General features: G+C 39.2%; 1 protein-coding gene across 7 annotated transcripts in view; it reads right to left on the reverse strand.

Annotated features, from left to right (window-relative positions):
- Nucleotides 1-22,870, reverse strand: part of RARB (retinoic acid receptor beta) — a 334,649-nt gene that overhangs the window by 283,329 nt on the left and 28,450 nt on the right. The window lies entirely within an intron of this gene.

Consider the following 22,870-nt stretch of genomic DNA (forward strand, 5'->3'; position numbering starts at 1 on the left):
ACAGCAGTGACCAGGAAAAAGAGAAGGGGAAGCTGTCTGACATCACCCAGCCTCTCATACTCTTGCTTACCACAGCTACAAGAGTTCCCAGGATTTAAGTACATCCCTAGTATCTACTGTCATTAAAAACTGTGTAATACAAATATATATTTAGTCTGTATTTATATACACTCCCCACACACATCTATAGCTGGACAGACAGATAGATAGAAGGTAACTTGCCTGCAAATTGAACAGTGGAACCAAAATGGCAAATTTCTGCCTACCACACAATCTTATTTCTTCTGTTACAGTCAAGATCCAGGGGAAGAAATCCTGCACTAGTATTTTATTGTCAGAAGTTTCTGAACAATGGAAGTTTCTTGCAATACTTCACCTAGGGTACATATCCAGAAACCTGTAAATTAAGAGAGATGCTACCTAAATCTATTTCTGCTGCAAGATGGAACACAAACCTGGAAGCCAATTAACTACAAAGAAAAACATTTTGATTGAAGCTGATTTTCAAGGCACTCAAGAGACTGCATCCCTCACAAGTAAGAGCGGAGGGAAAGATAGAAACAGAAAAATTCTCTATTAGCAGACCTTCCTACAAATGCGACCTAGAAATGCACTGACCTAGAAGGGTGACTTTTGTGAAGTCTTTGGTCTTTTAAACACAGGATTTTGGTCCATTTTCCAAACCCACAATATGCTTTGTAGCTCTTCCCTGAAACAAACCAATCACACAAATACTTGAAGACTATTTTCTTAATTCTCACAGTTTGAATTCACTACAGTTCACCTTCAGCAGTACCTTCTTATAGGACAACGCTGAAAGGAAAGTTCTGATGTCTCGCTCAGCTTCTTTGGGAGTACTGCTACACGACACATCGGTCCACTGCACAGAATCTCCAGAAGACAATTACAACCTTTATTTCAACCAAACTGACTGACTGAGGTTCTGTATATATATCCCCGAGCTACACGTCCAGTTTGATCCAGTGGGAAAAATCCTTCTCATTAGGATCATGTTCAACAATGGTACTAACTGGTCTCATTATTCTTACTAGATCATAGGAAGATACAATAGTGATCCAAAAAAACCCAAGAAACAGAGGAAATAACAGCTCCTCAGAGTTTGCTCCTTTGTATCCACTGACTACTCTTCAGCATTCCCCACTACATGTGGACTCTCTCTTCTCAATGGTAAAAATGTTACCTTACTGACTAACCTAACCTAGCTGCACATAACTAGTCAGCATCAAGAAACTGTAATGCTTGATCTATCTCAGCACCCAAAATCTGAAGTCAAACCAAACCTCTGATTTGTGTCCACAATATCTGTTTGCCATTGCTAAGCTGAAAAAAAAAATGGGAAAAAAACTTTTAATAGTTAGTTATAGATTTTATAGAGGACAGTGTGTGATACATACTTCAGCATGAACCATGAAAAGCAAAGACAAAAATGAAAACCAAGTTAACGAGGCATTTTGATCACTATGACTGAAAAATCTGCATCACTACATACTTCTTTCAAAACCAATTCATCCACTTTAGTTGAAACTGGCATAAAACCAAGAAAAAATAATTTTGCTGAAAAGTGCCAGAAAAAATGAATTAAGAAAATAAAGAGTAAATAAATCAGAAAAGTAATAAGGAAAATTCTTGCATACGTTCAGAAATCTCCAAGGACAAACAAACCACTACTATTCAACTCAACTACTCTTTCTCATTAACGCATCCTTAACAGGGTGGCAACTGGTGGTTAGCTCAAGACAAGCAAAACCACTGGCGTCAATTTAATTTCACCTTAATTTTAGGTTTTCGTCTCACCATTTTCTCGCCTAGGTGTTTCAAACAGGTTTCCCTTCTGCAGAATTGCAAGCAGGTATTTTTTTCCTTTCTTGTTATATTTTGTATTTGTCCTACTTAGGGAAAATGCACGATGCTTTTAGCTGCCTGACCCCAGTTCAAGCCGAACCTACAAAAGAATCCTTAGGTTGGTTTTTTTTTGCTGATGCAAGGTTCTGTCGGTGAAAAGTCAGGCACTGTAGACCCTCATTCTTCCTTCTCTGCTCTGTATTTCACCACACTGGCAGAATCAGTACCGAAATGGGGAACTACCAGAGAAATACCCTCCTCCTATATTTTCTTTCCCAGTATTTCTTAAAATAATGTATAAATAATCTAGTCTGTCACAATAATTCATAGGTAGGTCGCCATGCTGTAGAAGCAAGCGCAGTTTTGCACAGCACAATGCCTTTGCGTTCGTTACTGGTAGGAAAAGGTACCCTCCTGAGCCCAAGGACAGTCCAACTGGTCCGTCCCTTTCCTGCTCTATTGTCGTGCAATAACCCACCCCATTTCACCAGGTCCCTATAAATCAAGCCTCACATTCAGGGAGGCTGTAAAGCCATCAATAGCAAATAGCCTGCATCCAGTTAAGGTCTAGCGAGAGTGATCTGAAAAAACTAACAGCAGGGAACTCCTCCGCTGTCATCTGCTATACACGAGGCAAGCGCAACGTCGCCGATACAAGGGGCTGATGTCTGCTGGGCACCCGTGAGGAAGCTCAGGTGCAACCGTGCCACTTCTAAGGTCTTTCTCAGTCAGCATTCACTTTCATCAGCTCCAATGTAATATTTTCAAAACCTCCCCCTGGGTGATGTCCTTCAAGCCTTTTCTAGGTATCTAGTCTCAAATTTGATTTTCCTGCTTTTATTTTCCTGATTCTTCAAAGATCATTCCAGAAACCTGATTTGATTAGAAGTCTCTTTTAACATAAGCAATTCATCCTCACACACGCGGAGCTGTTGATTCACTTTTTCTTTAATTTCATTTTGCCTGGCTTTCATCTGAGCTATCTCAATTTTAACCTCTGTAAAAGCTCCATCTACCTTGTTTACTGTTTCTTTGATTTGAAAGATCTCCTCCATTAAGTCCTTAAGCGACAACTCTGTGGCCATTTTTGGCTCCATCTGTTCGTCAGGAGAGGTCAGCCACTGCCTCAGTCTTTTATTTGTCGGGAGCAACATTCAAATTGTTTTCAGAGCAATTGTTTTCTTCCCATTTCCTGCCATCGCTGCTTGAAAATGGTAACGAATTGCCTCATTTCTAAAGAGGGTTTCAACTCTTTACTTCATTATCAAGGGCAGGGAGCAAGACCATTTCAGAGGTTGGTACCCTGCACAAATTTCCTTGAGTCTTGCTCAAGGATTAATAGTGCAGTAACAGTTAAAAATTATTTTCTACACACATACAGCATCCTACAGGAAAACACTTGAGGCTCATCTGAAAATTCACCTTCTTAAAATCCTGCCAGGCAGGTGAGTATTAGATCTTATGAACAAGAAAACCAGTAAGTAAAATACTGCATTAAAAACTCACACAAGAAAACAAGTTCCCCCGCCTCTTTTTTTTTTTTTTTTTTTTAGCTCCAGCTGGCAGGATCAGTTCCTCAGCCATACAGGAAGCCTGGCGCAGATCTGGGAATAGGTTTCCTGCCTTGATATGTAGTTGCCAGACTATCTTCTCTCCTCTAAACACATACAAAATACGCTCAGAGGAAACTAGCCAACACACAAAACTGATGAAAGAGTAGTTTTGGATCGGAAAAGGGCCTTTTCTCAAACAATCCTTTATCCTTTGGTCTATTATTTAGTGTATCAGTCAGTAGATAAGGAAGATGCAGAGACTTAAGATGTGCAGTTAGGTAGGGTTTTGTTTGTTTTTTAAAAGAATCTTTAAAATCATACCCCAACTGTACCAAACCCACCTGGAAATGAGCATATTGTTGATTAATATTTTATGTTAAGAATCTAGATTTTTCTTTTTAAATTAGGAGCACGCTGTTCTCTTCTCCCCACATGCATAAAAAGCATCACTTTGAGATTTATACACGGCCATACACACACAAAAAAATGTGCAGAGCACTGAAGCTCGCATCATTTAGGATGGGTTTCAGCCAATTCAACACTAGCTAACTACAAGTTATTCAAAAAGTATAGAATCCCCCCTCAGCCAACACAGCCCACCTGCCCTCCCAGGGTAAATGTACCCTGCCTTACTGGACACTTTTCTTTAGGTGAGATGATTCCTGCTCTATAGGGCCCCTTCCGTGCCATGACTGAGCTGAAAGGCTGGACAACCAGATTATATGTGATGCCTAATTTTTAGACAGTTAATTTGAATTAAAAATTATTCCCACTCTTGCACACTTTTTTCCTAAGTGGATTCATTTGCAATTTCAGCATTAAATTTCTGCTACTTTAAGGGGTAAAGCTGTGTTTTTATTAGAAGTTCTTTTTCTAACACTACAAAATCTTTACCGCATCAAAAACTGTTTCAGTACTACCCATAAATTATTTCTCCAATAATTTCAATACTGTATTGTAAGTCACTTTCTTACACTACAAACTTGCGGTTCTTACAAAACAGAAGTCCAGAGTTAGATTTCTAACTTAAAGGACACTACCTATACAGACTTAAAAATACTTCAGTGATTTACAAAGCTCCACAGAAGTACCCCGACAGACATTTTAGATTTTTGACCTTTGACTTAACAGAGGCAAATATTTGCAGAGAGAAGATGAGTTGTCAGATTGTTTCATATATAAACTCAGGCCAGTTTCTTTGTGAGAATGCCAATGAAAACCCAAATTTGTCTTTTTCCGTCACAAATGAGCATTTAAAGAGTAAAACCTCTCACCAGAAAGGGTATCTTGATGTCTTAACGTACATTTTTAATCAAAGGACTATAAATTCTTCCAATAGGAATTACAAATCTCTGAACTAGGGACTGGAAAAAAACAGAAAGGGACATAAGTGGACATAAAAAAAAAAGACTCATGATTTTTACTTTAAAGATTTAATCTATAAAAAACCAAGCAAACAAGGAAATTTTAATACTTTCTTCTTGCATTACAAAAAAATAAATTTTATCTATCCTGGTGCAATCCATTCAGTAAGTCATAAAAAACAAGACAAGCCAGCTGGGTCTTGAGTCCCATTCTCACCGGGGCCCCTTTTCACTGCCAGAACAGTGTAAAGCAGCCTCGGTGTGAAAGGAACGCAGCCCAGATGAACACGGCAGAGCACAGGGATTCTGTAGTCGTAGCTATTAGGAGAAATCCAGAACAGGATGTTGGAAAATTGTACAAGCTGAATCTAAAGAGACAGAGGCCACATCTGGATAGAAGATTAAATGCAAGTGTGCTATATGTATACAGGGCAGAAAAATAAAATTACTTGGGCCTAGACTGAGACATATCACAGGGATGACACAAAGAATAAACAGCGGCACTATGAGCTATGTTTGCTTACCAAGCAAGGAATGAAAGTTTATGAAAATTATTATTTAAAACGATCATAAAGCTAGGATACCAAACCAGTACATTTACAGACTGATATTTCTAATCTTTACTTACTGTCTGCAGTAGTGATTGCATAAAATAAACCACTAAAAATTCCTAGCCAAGCAAAAAGCCTGGTAATTTAACTTCCTGGCTTGGCTTCCAAAGACAAATGCAAAGTTTAGTAGCTGCACAGTCAAATAAATCTTTTGACTACAGCTTTATTTTTTTGAGAAAATGGTAAATAAGGTATTTTCTATATTATATACCAGGACTACAGTCACAACCCGAGAATGTACATCTTTCACCCATTCATTACAGAAAATATTGCTTGAGGGAAACTGCTTTAAACTGATTTATGTGGTAGACACAGAAAGACAACCCAGTCAAATTGGACAATGTGGCAGATGGTAATGGATTTATGCATATTTATGTAGCATGTATTTACTTGTCGACTTTGTTATCCATCTTTTGCCCCTTCCAAAAGTAGATGGCAATTTATAACAACTGTGATGTTGTGACTGGCTGACACTCCCTTTACAGCCCTTTCCTCTGGACAGGCTAAAAAGCAACATGCTTTGTGCAGCTATTTTAATTGTTTTACAGCTTTATTACAAAACATCCTGTCTGTTACACTTGCTTCCTGAGGCTATCATAACAATGTTAGTTGGTACTGCTTAAATCTGCCTCAGGGTATCTGTTTTTACAGTTACAATTAAAGTCAGTAAGTAGTTCACCAACATGTTAACATTAATTTGTCTTCTAATTTATTTGACCTTTTAAACTAAGCAAGTAACTCACCGAGGTAAGGGATGCACAAAGTTCAGTTGTTACATAGTTTTGCAGTAACACACTTTCTGGTTCTTTTCCACCAAAACATTCAATTGTTCAGTTGCAAGTGTTTTTGTTTATTCTAAATTACTTCAGAAAAGGCAAAATACACACACATTGAATTTAATAAGTGTACGTCTTACATAACACTAATGCATGTACCACCCATATAATCTTTAAAATTCATAACAGACTAACACAGCAATCTGAGAAGAGTTTCTAAAACCTTGATACGCTAAAACTGCTACACACTTACACATCTTTGACTTACGAAGGATTGTTTACAGAACACAGGGAAACTGATGCCAAAGCAAAGACCACAAGGATCCAAATAAACAGAAAACAACAAACTGCTTCGTTTTCATACCATTTTGTCATACAGCCAAAGTAAACGTAAAAAAGTGTCATCAAAAACTTCTGATACCCTTGGTTCTGATACAAAAATGCAGCCTCACACCCATGCCTTACACTCACCTATAGAAAGTAGCGCAGAAATACCCAGATACACGTCAGTATTTAGGATAACATAAACATATTAATACATAAACAAATAAATGTTACAAAGAAATGCAGTTTTATATTGAAAAAATCTAAAGTATATTTAAATAAGCCTCCCAAGCTGCAGGGATAATCTCCAGACAGGATTTTACGACTACTTTCACGAATTCACTTTTAAGCTAACTCTAACCAAGCTAGCACAGCTTCCCCACCTTTTTGATAAACATGCCCTTTGCCTTTGGGCATCATGAGCTGCCGAGTCTATCCAAAACCCTGCTAAAAGGAAAGGGGTACTACCTGCCTCAAGAGCACTCCCTGGTAAATTAGATATAGGGGGATGGTGAAAAAACTCATCAAATGGTCATTTACTGCTGGAGCCATTCAGGCTCAAGCAAGAGGCAGCAGAGAGGAGGAAGAGAGGAAGGAAAGCTTGGGGGGGGGGGGGGGGGGAGGGGGAGCAAAAAAGGGGAGAAGATAAAATGCAAACAGCCACTACCACATAATAAAAAAAATAAGTCCTAAAAAAAACCAAAAAACAAACACACACAAACAAGTATTCATTTACCCTCTCCTGGGTGATTAAAGTGTTTGACTCCTTTTCTCACAAACCTCCCCCATGATGACCAAACTGTTACTGCCATCTTCCTCCCAAGCTCCCAAACCTCTCTCTCCTGTGCTCCTGAGCATCTACAGTCTCCAGCCTTCATCTTTCTGCAATGCAGTCATCAACAATTAACACAAACATTTCCACCAAAGAGACAACTTTGCAGCAGAAGTTTATTTCTGGGTGAGGGAGAAAAAAAAAAAAACTCAAAAAAAGGAGATAGTAAAATAGATGGGATTTTCAATAATTTTGGTATTGGCAATAAAAATCAATTTTTCATTTATTTGGTTTGATTTCAGCATCCGATAGTGCATACTATCCTTACAGATACACAATGCAACTAAATCAAACAAACAAAAAAACCCAACCCCAAACAAACAACCCCAGCCCCCCTCACCCCAGACCAGTTCCATCTTTCTGTTTCCCCTGTGCTGCTGGCAGAACGTCCAAGCTGCCACGGGATTTAGTGCAGCGAGCTGTGGAAATAAGAAATCAGGCTGTGCCTCACCTTAGCACTGAGGCCACACGATATGAAGAAAAATGCTACGGCTGGAAGTGGTTGTCGGTCAATTACTCACCCTTTAAAATCCTATTATCTTCCAATTCTGCTGAGGAAAAAAAGGCACTGCTGAACACAGAAAGGCAGAACAAACACTATCTTTTTAACCAAATGTGTCCAAAAGAGGTTGTCTCTCCATATGCTGCCAGTCACCCAGCTGAAAGGCTTGGTTCTGACTGGGTGGCTCACAGCACCAAGCGAAGTTAATGGTATTTTAAGAAGAGGGGTGTATGTGGCAATATTTGACTTAAGGCTGTTTAGCACGTTGTGGCTACAGAATAAGCAACAGAGAGGAGTTCTAGATAAAGCAGATAAAAGGAATGCAAAACCTAGCCAAAAGAAAGACTAATGCCTGCCAGGTAAAATGCAAAACTATGTGTCAAGAAGAATATTCAGTAATGAGGCAGCAAGACTGATTCAAAATACATTTCTAGCAGAGTGTAAGATCAGTGCTCTTGCCATTACAGGAGCCTGCTTGAGTGCACCCACATTGGTATACACCTTCCACGCTGCTAAGGACATAAATTATAATAGAGCGAGATTTATCAGATGCCATTCTGCACCAGAGCAGGATAAAAAGAATAAAGCTTTGCTCTCATGAGATTGATTTTTTTTTATATATATACAAGTGTGCCACCAATACTATATTTATCCCACAGCCTGAACTCCGAAGATCTTCAAAACATCCCTCCCTGTCTTCATATTTACATCTTGACAACAAAAGCATTTTAACATAATTAAAATGGGGCCACTGGAGAAGGACTGCGTTTTTTCCCTGCCCTAAGGAGATGAGACTGCTTCATGTATAATCTGAAAGCCAGCAAAGGATTCTATGAGATCCTGCACAGCTCCCCAGAGCTCGCCAGTCCATGGGACCACAAGAGAAGGAAAACCACTGCGGAAAGGTGCGTGGTTAGAGCTCCTCTTCTCTGGAAACGCTGGCATGAGGGATTATTTCCCAGGGACAGAAGCCCTCTGCTGGTCAAGACTCTTTGTAAGATGATTTACAGCGACCAAATGCACACAGGTTTTAATTTATCACTGGATTTCCTGCATCAAAGTAGAGCCATGAATGAGAAAAGCATGAAAAAGGAATGTGATGTGCGTTCTTGAGGAAAAAAAAAAATTGGCTAACCAGTTTACAGCAATCTAATGTCCTTTTTTGTTAACTGTGTAACTTCTGTTTTGTTATTTTAAAAAATGCCATCCGCCCCATAATTAAATACGTAATCACTTTTAAAAAGCGTTCATGACTTAAACAGTCCTGGCCTCAAATACACACCCAACACCTCTTTCACCGTTCATACAGGAGTGACAAGAACCACTCAAACCATGTTACCAAGATAAGTACTCAACCCTGCAATTTGTTCTCCAGTACAGGCATTTAATATTTAACTGTATTAATATTTTCAACATTTTCAATATTTAGTATTTTTATTAGATTTGAATTGTATTTAGGTTTCCAAAACTATGTTTAAACATGAAGTGCTTAAGCCTCATTACCTCGTCTTCCCATGGAACTAGAATATCAGTCTTTAAAGCAAATGAAATCTATTTTTGGCCTTAACTGTAAGCGGGCTTGGTAGCTGTGGTATTGAGATTGATTAATTATATTTTTGGTACATGTTCGTAAGTGGAATTATTTCCCTGCAAGACATACGTAGGTAACCATCTTTTTAGACTCGTCCCTCAAGCTTAACAGAAAGAATTTATTCTTGATTCCTGCAAGAAATCAAAGGCTTGTTCTGGTGAAAAAAAAAAAAAAAAAAAAAAAAAAAAAAAAAAAAGAGCCTCTATAGACAAGTCCATCTTTGGATACACAGATTTTATCATGCACACAAATACACAAACACACACATGATTCCTTGTCTCCACGCCAACCTACAGCTGTTATTATTTATTTATTGTTATTACTGAGATGCCAGGGGACTTCAGCCAAGTATCAGACTTTACAGTCTAGTGCTTCACTCATGCACCAACGGTAAAGGTTGATCCAGCATCCATACCGTTTTCACTACAAACTCTGCATCTAGGATATAGCAAAACTCTGGGAAAAAAGTAATATCTTCACACGCCTTAGTCAAAAGCTCTTAGTTCGCAGTTTTGCAGCTCTCAGTATGTTTATGCTTGGCATCTTTAAAGCCATCCAGAATAAAGGAATCAATGAAAATATAAATAAAAGACATCCAGTCAGGTACAGTCCTACATACGGGAATTCTGCTGTGTGGTGGAAGCAGTGTATTTCTAAATCTATGCCAACAACTAAACAGTAAAACAATGTGATACACCAAGCGTACCAAAGAAATCCTGCTATTAAGATATTCCTAAATATTATTTTAAAACCCAGTATGGCAGGATCCTTAAAAATTAAGCTAACCCCATTAAAAATTAATTACAGATTAATCCTTCTGTCAAAAAAAGGTGACCAGCACAGCAGAACACACACCACTTCTCTACATGTGTCGCCCTAAGTAACTGGTCAATACCAGAGAAGTCACTGCTTGCCTGTCAACGTATATTTTGTCTGTCAGTTTAGAAACCACACTTATCTACTACCAGTCTGCAAGACCAAGTATCTATCCATCCAGCTCAAAAATCCAGGCTCACACATATCACAATTCACCCATGTATTTAAGTTTAGGTAGCAGCTGAAGCCTTTTCCACGAAAGAAATATGTGAATGTAAACACAGTGGGGTTCTCCTAGAGGAGATGCAGTAATCTGGCCTGAAGATCTGAATGAGCTAGGACAAGACCCCCAGTCCATCACTCTTTTTAACCAATTACTACAGCAGCAACCAATGGCCTCATTCATGGGCACTGAATTCAAACTGTTGCTACCTTAAATCCATTATTTTCATACTTCTTAGTGTTTCCCGAGTGATTTTCCAGAATGTTTTAAAATGATAAACAGAATCTTTGGTCAATAGGAGGACTGCTTCTTCAGGTTCACCACGCAGCCTTCTGTTACGTGATCTCCAGGAGTAACTACCACATATTGTCCTCCAGACCATAGCCAGATGAGGAGGCGGCACCTCCCAAGGAGTCTGTATATACGCATCTCTTCAGAGGACGAGAACAGAAACAGCAGCTATGGGTGCAGCCTGAGTTCCAGGCAGGAATTAGCTCCAGTATACATAAGCTCTTCCCGACTATCCAGTCCAAGCTTCCTGCTCCTCCTTTCCACTGACCCCCTTGGGTGCTACTGTCCTCCACGTTCCAGAGAAGGAAATAGGAGTGAAAGGCATCGCACCCAGGCAGAGTGCAGTTTTACAGAAAACCTTTACATTCTCATCCAGTCTGTAAAAAGAAATTTAACACACCATTGGGGGCTGAGGGATAGAAATAATCATATGACAACTCACGTCCTGTGGAAACTAACTTGCACTACGTTATGTTCTCTCAAGAATACTCTACACTGCTAACAAAGGAGCTTAAAACTGTAACTGCAATTACAACAACATGTTAATACTTAAAAGTCTTTTCACACAGCTCATCGTTCTGACAAAGTACTTTCTGGATGTATTACAAATGTCTTGCACTGGCTTATAAAAGCATAGCATCATCTCAAAGATTCGAGTTCTATGAAAACCCACAGACAAAATTTATGCTTCATTTTGAAGACTTAAGAAAAGACTGATGTTTCCACTTACATTAAAACCACTATTACGAGAACAAGAACGTAGGTTTTGAAGCTTGGACAAGACTAAAGAGCAGTGAGCCAAACTCTTTGCAGGCCACTTAGGAAGGGTGGAAGTTACATTTAATAAACTGCCGCAAGTATTAGTCCTAAATGTATTACGAAGCAAGTGTACAGTATCTAACCCATATTCCAGCAAAAGCTTCCTGGGAAACTGGGAGCAGCATGCCAAACCTATAGTGTTCAGACAAACCTAGGACTGGTTCTTCAGCAAAACCTGCTCCTCATGCAGCTGCATTAACTTCAAGAGGACTTTTAAAGGAGCGAGGTGTTCTTCCAAGTCAGTATGGGCGGCATGACGTGACCCTGCAAAGCACAGACTACCCAAAGCCCCACGACGTTAAAGAACACGTGATGTATTAACAGTATTAAATTGTTACTGTATTAACATTTAACTGTGTTTAAGCGGTAGATGTCAGAGCGTGCATTAGCCTCGGGCACTAGGGAACCGGGAGGAAGGCGTGATTTGTGGCGACCCTGTAGAGCTGCAGTGCCAGCATTAAACCGCAGGGACCAGGATCAACCTCCATGAGTTTCACAGTGCGCACTTAGGGTAAGACTGGGGAAAGCCAGCACACATGCACAGGTACAGAAGGAAATGAAGGATTTCATTCAATGGAGCGATCCACATTGAATCTTGTCTTCAAATGGACTGAAGACAAAAGGAGGAACAAGACACAGATTACACAGATCCAATCAGAAAAAAAAAAATTAAAAAAATCAGTGTAACTGAACAAACTGTTCTTCATAATGCAGAACATGTGCTGCCTGAATAACACATCAAAACATAAATACCCACTAACAAAAAGGGAATTTTAGTGAAAGTCACACCAAGCACCATAAAACAAAAATAATGCAGTCAACAGTGTAAGACAACATCTTTAATTGCAGTAATTATATCAATTATAATTGAGACAGCATAGGCACACCGTAGCACCTTGCCAGCACTGGAGTGATGCAGGTAAGGCAGAGCACCTTGTGCCAGGTTCAAGCAAAACACAGTCTAGCATCATCCTGTGCACCGGCACTGATACCACCCATGCAAGCACCTTTCAAACATGGACCTATGGTTCAGGTTTCAATTGCTCCTGTATAAAGGGTCACTTATACTGCCACGAACTATAAAGAGTCTTTACATTAAATAGGAATCAAAGACACAAATATTTATAAGGCTAGCAGGACTTAACAGTGCCAGAGCAACACAGGTTTTCTATCGTTCCAGCAAAGTCATTAAGGAATATGAATTTTTGATTGCTTCAAGGCTCCCTTATATCTGATAGAGCATTACACAATGTGACAGTATCTTGAAATCAGTAGCACTGCATTCAGAGTAACTGGAGGGAAAGTAATGTGCATAGAAAAAACCACAACAAAACTAACTGCAATTTTAAAATTAACAAGTGTGACCTCTGAGGTCTCGCCCATATCTCAAATGCAGCACTGGGATATTGTGTTTTATTTGTAGCAAAGCTAATGAAAAACATATAAATACGGATAATATTTTATTGTATCTTATTTTGAGACATAACCTAGCAATGTGCCGCACTATTTACCCTCTGGAGTCTGGCTCCCATGCCTACAAAATTCGGTTTAGCTCAGGCAGCAAAGGTTGATGCTTCCAATGCTAATGTTTCAAAACCTGACATCCACCCATTCAGCAGAAACAGTGAAAAGTTTTTTTTTTTAAAAGTGAAGTAAGAATGATGTGTAACAACCCAATTATGGAGCTATTGTGCATCAGTTTTCTTTAGATATACCCCATGTTCCCACCCAGATATTTCATGCAGGTAAAAAAAAAAGGAGGAGTGCTCTGTAGAGGCCCTGATGATGCTTTTACTCAGCATAAAGTTGAAAGATGGTAATGAAATAACTAAATGCATGCAAGCATATCTCCTTGGTAACCTAAGTAAATGTACATAAGGCAGTCAACATAAAGACGTTAAGACACCTCTGAGCTACAATGCTCAGTCCTCCTGTGGTCTCATTCTAGCAAACTATTTTTCCAGTACAGGTGACAGGAGAAAAGGGGAAAAAGAAAAAAAGCGAAGACAAGCAGGCCAGTGTTAACACAGCAATAGGTTTAGGTGCCTGATTTGACAGTTTGCAATTCATTTTGTTCCATATTCTGACAATTCTCCCTCGTCTCCCTTTTTCTTTCCTTCAGTCTTCTTTAAAACCATGTGAAATTCCCCCCACCTTCTTTCTCAATTTCTTTGCCTGACCATCCACAAATATCTCTTCTACTTCTCCACTTAACATTTTTCTCCTATTCCCTCCCTTGTGAATCTTTCTAAGTCAGGTTTTTGCTTTATTTTAAATTGCATACTCATTTCATGATTGCTCTCTCCCCTCCAAAAATAACCCCAGAACATATTTCATAAATGGCTGTATTAAAACTAGTATTTCCCTCACGCAAGCAGCAGCTCTGGGGGCACTGGCAGTCCTGCTGGAGACAGGACAGCAGTATTACAACACAGCTAATTAAGCACCTTTTTCTTCAAGTTCCATATGGACTGCATTTTCACCATACTTCTTAAATAAGACTCATCATGGCAGTTATCTTCTGGGCTATGAACAATATTGAAGTGTAGCACGTAATATTTATATAAAAGCATGTTACAAATTGATCCTGAGGGCGGGAACAGTAATTTTGCTGTCTACACAAACTATCTTTAAGTGCAGTTAAGAAATCATTTCACAGGCTCAAAGTATATAATAAAATGAAGGTAATAAGCATGACCGAGACACAGAGGGAACAAATTATCTTCTGGCAATATACCCTACAATTGTGACTAGATAAAACTGTTAATCTGCAGCTGAGCAGAAAAAGTATAATCTGAAGGGACTTTTTCATTTAAAATAAAACAACCTGCTATCCTTTGATAAAACAGTAAGAACTTAAATAGTATTACACAAATCACAGAAAACACAAGTCCAATAGAAAAAAGAAAAAAAAAGTCGGCATCTCCAGCATTAAAAAGTTGCTTTAGTTTACTAGAAAATCCAAGCTAACAGAACAGCCGGTATCATGAAGGTAGATTCCTCCTCTGCTCACATACACCTTTTTGCTGATACATGAATCCAAAGCTTTTTCCCTATTGCTTCCTCCTGTCTTACTAGCACTAACCATCTCAGCTCTTACATCAAATTAAGGTAAAACCAAAACCAGGCTTCCTATGAAACAGCTACTCAAACTCCACTGACCAACCATGTGTGCTTTTACCTTTGAAATGAAACGATAATCATCTTTCACAGACAAAGCATCTGAGATTTAACTACGCAGAGTAATCGTCTAGCACGATAATTACTAATTGCTGCCTGTGACTCCATTTTCCAAAAATGTTCTGACAAGAAACACAGAAAGTGGTGTAGGTCAGGTGTTAGAAGCGAAAGACAAAAGTACAATTATAATTAAGAAACAATTTGATACGTTAAATCAGAAATACCTTTCTATGCTCAAGTAGACAAGCAACATAGAACAATGTAGCTTGCGAAGGTGCCTGCACACAAGAAAAAAAATACAGCATATCCCTGTTTCCAGCAGAGACATTACAGTCGCTAAAACTGTAAATTCATCCATTTACAGTCCCAGAGAACCTCCTCCACAGAAACACCCCTGTACAAGCAGAGTGGATTTTTTTTGTTTTCCCTCAGCCTACATCGACCTGCTACTTGCAGATGTGGATGCTGCACTTCTCATGCAAAGTACAAACATCAAACCGGGCTGCTGCAGACTGCAGGCGCTGACTTCAGTGGAAGACAGCCACATCTTGCTGTGGGGAAAACAGGCCGAGCAATTAAATATGCATCAGCATTAAAGCTAAATGTACAGAAATAGCTTACAGACATAATTTTGGCTTACCAGCTCTGCATGCATAGCCTGCATACATACTTCATTTTTAACTACGAAGGAATAACTTTTGCGCAATATACTTTCTGCAACACTATCTTTACCGCTGTATGTATCACCAAGTCTTGGAGCAATAAAAAAATTATATGACAGCTTTAGCAGAAACTAGACCTTTTTTTCCCTAGAAACTTGTTCAAAATATAATTAACTTTACAGATAATACCTGCCCCACTAACACTAATGAAAAGTATCTTATAAAATCCTTTCCTCTGTGCTTAAGCCTTCAGTTTACAGCTCTGACTTTCCAACTATTTCTTTTTTTCCTTTACTTTTTTCTTTCTTGGTTAATTCCTAATAATGTAATTCAGAATAACATAAATTCATAATAAAATGCCTGTGAGCCACTTCCACCTCGGAGCAACATCCACAGCACACAAAAAAGTGCGGACACTCTCAGCTACAGCCGCATATTTAATGTTTACTCCCAACAGCAAAACGAGGCTATCAACATCCAACATTTCATATGATATAACACACAATGAATCGCTGGCACACCCATAGGTGCAAAAAGGAAATTCTTTTTCTCCTGCACAATGGCAGCTTAAAATTGTCTGACAAATCCTTCAAAGGTGTCAGCAACTTCTTACAGAGATAAAGACAATGGATGGCCCTACTAACATCTGCTCAAAACCTGCAGCTCCTCTTTTATTCTTCCAGCACTTACCCAAGCTAGCATGCACTGGTGTAAGTCCTTACAGCACTGAACATTTAAGCATGTCACAATTCTATGTCATCTCATTTATATAATTAGTACTAACATATGGCCCACAATCAGTGTGGGAAATCTAATATTCTTTGGGAAGCTGTCAAACCTAAAGGGATATATTTTTCAATAAGTTAAAAGAATTAAATATGCAAATCCTGCTTGCAATAGGGATAGCAAGGAAATAGAAATTTAGCCCAAAAGGCATGCTTGCTCATCATATGAAATACAGGGTTATTCTGCTCTGCCCCTGTCCGTGCCAGTACAAACCAGAACTAACAGTGACGTGTTTAGAAGCTCTGCAGCCACCACTCTGGCTGGATTTTAGCAGTGCTGTGGAAAACCATACAGTAGATAAAACTAAACCCCGCTGTGAAAATGCCAGCTACAGTTAACACACTGGTCTGAATACATATTCACTGCAGATTGTATTAATCCATATTCTTTTCAGAACTTCAGCTGTCCCCTGGACAGGGACATCTCTCTAACATCTCCAGCAAGTAACACACCATGTGCTAGCAGGGACCATTTCTATGCAAGCTCACCCCAATGCTTTGTTTAAAGAAAAAAGGCCCAACATCTCTAAAAAGCTCTGGGCTAAATTTTCATTCTTCCGCATGGGTTTCCAACTAGGAAAGATGTATCAGATTAGTGTGTGGCACCACTGTGACCACTGGCAGTTGGCATCTCCCACACACACCATGGAGAATGACCAACTCTAGAAGATAGCAGAATTAAACATGGAGAAAATCAGAGCCAGCATCCACGTATTAGCAATACGTTATCTCACTCCCCTGAGATAAGCCTTCAGGATCAACAGTTGAGCCTGTTACTTATTAATGAATTGTTAATTATATCAGTTGTACAGATCTAGATGAAACACTCTCAAAAATGCACAGAAGATGTCCCAGTGACAGCAGTGAACTGAACACCAGGAGAGTTTCCACAGCATCCAAGCGCTCACGATTTCCCTGAGGAAGTTTCACTGGCTTTCCTACAGATCAAAGGAACTAGAATAGATGGGCATGTGTGTAGCAGCAAAAATTCTTTATAAAGTAGATAGCCTATATGTACAGCTAATAATTTTACTCTTCAGTACAGCATTATGTAGTGAAGAAAAATAAAAATCTGAAACCATTGATACCATATTAAGGAAATAATATGCTCTAACAGAATTGATCATCATTGGGTTTCAGAATAACCACTGAAATATGGAATAAACTATACTAGCAACTGTTTTGAGAAATAAAAAGTCAAATCTGTTTAGTAAAACCCTTTCAGCAATATAAAAGCTCACTAATTTGTCTGAACAAAATGCTGCACCCTGTGGTTAAGAATCTGCCAAGCAAGCCAAACAAACCAAACAAGCAGAGCTGGCATTTGACATGTCTCTTCAGAGAGTGAGCTGTGACAAGTTACTAATGATCTCAGTCAGAAAGCAACCAAGTGTGCTGTAAAAGGTATAAAGACACGAAGAAATCTGGAGATAAGGACCAAATGCTGAGCTGGGATAAACAGGTAAAACCATTTTCAGTGAATGACACTGCTCAGATCAGCTCTAAACCTGTCCCTTCAAGTGTTCTGCACCTTTTATTGTTAGGTGGAGTCATCCTTAACAACACTGTAGCCTAAAACGTGCTCTAACTGTGTGAACAGCGGTATGTTGACATAAAATTTATTTTGAATCTTAGAGTGAGCCCCAAACGTGTAACATTTGTCTACAGTGAGAGCTTCACAAAGCTGGAAAACTGGCAGTTGTGAAAAGGAATTAGAAGTGTTAACAGGTATGGAAGAAAAACTTAACCATTGCACTCCACGTATGCCAGAAAAAGCCAGCAGGAAGGGAGATTACAGAGGGAGGAACCACTTGGACTGAGCTGGCAGCTGCAGAGAGACAAGCCTGCAATGCCATCATCAATGAGTTTTGTAACAGGCATTTCCAGTGATGAGAAAAAAAACCCTAAAAAACAACCCAACCAGAAACAAGCCAGCTAGAGAGAAGGGGTGGGGGGGTGGGGGAGGAAAAAAAAAGACCCGTGCAAAGCAAAGATTTCTTCCTTAGAGCAACAAAGTACCTGGGGCCTTCCTTATTCTTTTAACTATATTCAAATTACTCATTTTATTCAAATCCTCCTTGCAGCTTGCTAGCTGTTGAAAGCTCTGTCTGATCCATCTCTCACAAGTTCCAAAGGTGGAAGGAGAAATGTGTTAAGTTGATGTCTTAACTTGTCCAGATAACTCACATTTTTCTAAAATGACTACCACTGTTTTATCCAAGTGCTATGCAACAACAAAAGAAGGAAGTTGGTTTGCCATGACAAGAAATGAAACAGACCCAGAGTGTTCATATTCACACTTAATTACTGAATAAATGAGGGCAATTGCATGGTAAGGTGATGCAACCTGACATGGTACTTTCAACCTTGCATTTTCCTGGCATGTGCCTGTCAGAAAGGTTTGTTCTTCCTTCCTCCTCAGTCCCTTCCCTGCCCCAATTTCAATTCTTGACTTTCATCTCTTTGTTTGCATGGCATTAATTAGCATTATTAAAAGGAACAGTACAAAAGGAACCAAACATACAAGGTCTCGTAATTTTGAAACCTATTTTAATTCTGTCAGGCACTCCCCCTAGTACCCATGCAGCAAAGACTGTCTCTGCTTGAAGACGAGAGTTAACGGACAATTGGCAAGGCATGGTGAACCCAGGTCACAGAATTAAATATTATTTAAAAACACAGTATGCAGTCACACAAATGACATTTTTTCAGGGAAATGGCAGTATTAGCCTCAGAGCAAATGAATGATGTGCATCCTTCCCATGGTTAAACTGTTCTTTAATAGAGACAAAGCATGAAAAAGGATGCAAGACTTTTAAGCACACAGAGATTACAACCTAAAACCTCAAGCCAAATTTTTACCTGTATTAATAAGGTTACTTTACATCACTGCAGTGAAAGAAAAGGATCCTTAAGACCTTTACACTGTCAAGATACCAAGAGCAGAACAAAACACCTTTAATATGAGATAACCAGACCTAATGAGATACAAAACTGGGGAAAAAATATATATTATGCATATTATATTATACAATATGTTACAGATATTTTATTTAGGAGCAAGACATTCAGGATGTGATTGCCTCAGGATGAGGCAATTACTCTTTTGGTTCCTTCTCCTAAAACATGAAGGGGAAGCAGGAATTTTTTCAGATTTCACTCTTAAATCTGAAGACCAGAACTACCAGGAGCCATGGATGTTGATGCCTTAAGTTATTTAAGATAAAACACATAAAATTAAATTCTTACGTTTTCAAACACAGCGCTAAAAGCTAAAGGAGCTTGTTCAGTTGAGTTTGCTTGCTTCTTCCAATCTTAACAGCCTCTCGATTCCTCGTATTATTTCCCAGTTAATAAGCATTTGTATATTTGACATGCAAATCTTAAGGCGTTTTGGCATGGCCTAGCCTACATGACGAATATTATTTAATTAGCTGTGTTACTGTTTATTTCAGAATGCACGAGGTCACTCCTCTGATCATATAAATCATTACACAAATTCTTTCCGTTTAGAGAAGCACAGACCATATAAAAAAATCTTAAAATTTAACTAAAACCACTAAGAATTACAAAAAATAAGTTTCTATTAATAAAGGAATACTACAGATAACTGCAGGGAGATTATGACGATTCAAACATAGCAGTCAGTGTAATAGAAGCGTAATTTTAATATTCACAACAACAAAAAAGGGATTTTTCAATAGCAAACTAATATTGAAATTCTCAGGAAATTTGGGGCACTCTTGGTTACTGAAAATAATTTTGAATCCTCATTTACAAAAGCGTACTTCATTCCTACTGTGTTACAAAGCTCCACAAACTGATTTTACACTGAGGACTTCAGGTATCTGGACAAGGAACTAAAGACAACTGAGAACAAGCATGAAAATAGCCAAATAGTTTGACAGGCCAAAAATAGAATTAATTTTTGTAACATTTTCCATTTTCAGTAATGTAAGTTATTAATAACAACGAAGAAAGAAAATTTGATGTGCATTTTATGTAACACAAAGTTTTCAACGAGTGGAAGCACATCTGCAAAGTAACAGCAGTAAAATAATGCGACTCAAATGTCAGCCATAGCCTGAACACCTTAAATGACCATCCGTTTTCTCATTACCTGCCCTGACAGTCCATGCAAAAAGCAGGGAGAGCACAAGCAGCACTTCAAACAGTGGCAATGTGATCAAGGAGATGCAGCAAGGCAGCACAGGACACGCAGGCATGATCTTTCAGACCATCCTTACATTGTGGTTTGTTTCTAAAGCAATTTGGTCCATTCCCAGAGCTCACAAACGCCATCCAAGAGCATGCAGACTGAACTACGCTCTTCTCACACGGAATGATGTTTTACCATCGCAAGTGACACCACCCATCGTAAAGCAACTGAGGCAGCACTGAGCAGATGAATTTGTCGAGCAAACAAGAATGGCTTGGAGAGCACCAGCGGCTTTAGTCCCTTCCCGTTTTATCATGGAATGGTTTGGGTTGGAAGTGACCTTAAAGATCACCTAGTTCCAACCCCCCTGCCATGGACAGGGACACCTCTCACTAGATCAGCTTGCTCAGAGCTTCATCCAACCTGGCCTTGAATGCCTCCAGTGATGGGACATCCACAACTTACCTGGGCAACCTGTTCCAGTTCCTGCACAGTGCAAGGCTGGACTACAACCTTCGCCCAGCACCAAGCTGCTCACCTGGAACAACTAATTTTTCATGTTCACATAAGCACTTTTCTCCTCTTCTTCCCACATCCATTGCGCTCTAGTCACAGAAGCTTTACTAAGGAGACTGACTTTTTAGGCTTGTAGTACTCTATCATGAAAAATCACTTTACTATGGCCACAAGCAGCTGAGAACTTAAACATAGGCTTAGTTAAGCCCTTGATTAGTTCTGTTAAAACCAGTGAGGAATGCATGAGCTTAAAATTAACTTAACGTGTAAATGCTCCAGAAAAGACTCTATATTCCTACTGTAACATCACCCCTACAATTTCATTCCTTTCCAGTTCATCAGGCAGTCCCTGTTTCTGGCTTAATATACACAATTCTTCTGCCAAACAATGTAAGTAGTTACAGTGTCTTTCATGGAAATTTCCTCAAAAAAGAGGGGAAGAAACCCCTCACAAACTGCCTATCCCTCCAGTATTTTTATCTTCGAGAAAAATTTAAGTTTTTGAAGGGGAATTCCTCAGCAATGTGCCCAAGTTTCTTTACATTATATGCCAATAAAGAAAGTTATTTAAAGTTAATTTCTGTCTATTCACAAAGAGCAGAATTTTCAAAGAGCATTAAATACCTGAGGCTTTCTTCAACAATTTTGCAGGGGAAAAAAAGGCGCTTATGCAAAGATAAAACAGAATTTCACAGATCTGCTGCAGCACTTTCAGTAAATGCACAGTAAGCAAAAGGAATTGTAATCCTTTCATACAGTCTGTAAGATGAGGTAGAAATTATGGCACTTACAGGAAGATCTCTCAAATACCACCCCACCCCCCCGCTATATTTACACTCCCTGTGAAGCCCAGCCCTCGCTACTCTTCCTGCGCGGCAGCTGGAGGGGCAGGTCATAGAACATACGCTGGAAAACCACCCAGCTAAAGCATCCGAGGCTCAAGTCTATAAAGAACCAGCCCAGCATATCACTTTTCAGTCTTACTGGCCCATCTAATCCAAACAGAGCCAAATTTCATGAGTCTCACCAAATGCAACAGTACAAAACAATAACCCTTGGTAATACAATGACCGAAGAAGTAAGACTACTTATCGTTGTGCTTCACAAAGGGAACTTCTTTGGAAGCAGCAGGAGGCTTTCTATATTAAAAAAAAAAAAAAAAAAAAAAAAGTATCTTCCTTGATTGGCTCATTGATAGTAACAAAAGCCTCTATTCTATCCCCAGTGTGAGCACATGGTTTCCCTTCATGCTGAAAGAAGTTACGCATACACACAGGGAGAATCTTCACCATAATCTCTTGTGATAGCATCTTTCAGTTTTCACAGCTCTCTACCTGTGGTCACATTCTGAAGGGAAAACCACCCGATGTTCAAAAGTTAAAAGGCAGCCAGTGTACCTAAAGGATGGAAGTCCACCAAGCACGCTGCTAAAGCTGATCAGCCCCAGGGTCTGGGCCCAGCCAAATCCTTTCCGCAGTAAGTCACATTCTGTATTTATTCGTGAACGTACCAGCAGGAAACAGAAGTTCACAACTGGAGTCAGACTTGGATTTCATGCATGAGTTGAAAACCCAGCCCTCGCACTGAATAAGCAGAAGAATTAAGTATCAGATAATTTTTACTTGCTTTCAAGATAGAAAGCGGTACACATGGTTAAGCTGGGCTGGCTACACAGCAATTATTTTCACCTTGTATAAATATGAGATGCTTCAACACACAAAAAGCTACCACCCTGCTATGCTGATGAAAAGCTATGAAGGAATATTGGGGTACACCTCCACTTCCATCCCATACAAATTTCCAAATCTGTTTTAGTGCAATGGTTTGTGACTCCACTGCTTTTTTCCTCACCAAAAAAAAAAAAAAAAAAAAAAAAATCACATTCTTCTGTACAAGGAGTGCATTTTCCAAATAAAGGGAGTTGTGGCCGAATGTTGATAACCCAGAAGAAACCCTAACAAAAGCAAATGTCATAAACTATAACTATACGCTACACAATATAT

This window comes from Falco punctatus, assembly GCF_963210335.1.
Source record: "Falco punctatus genome assembly, chromosome: 4".
Taxonomy (NCBI): Eukaryota; Metazoa; Chordata; class Aves; order Falconiformes; family Falconidae; genus Falco; species Falco punctatus.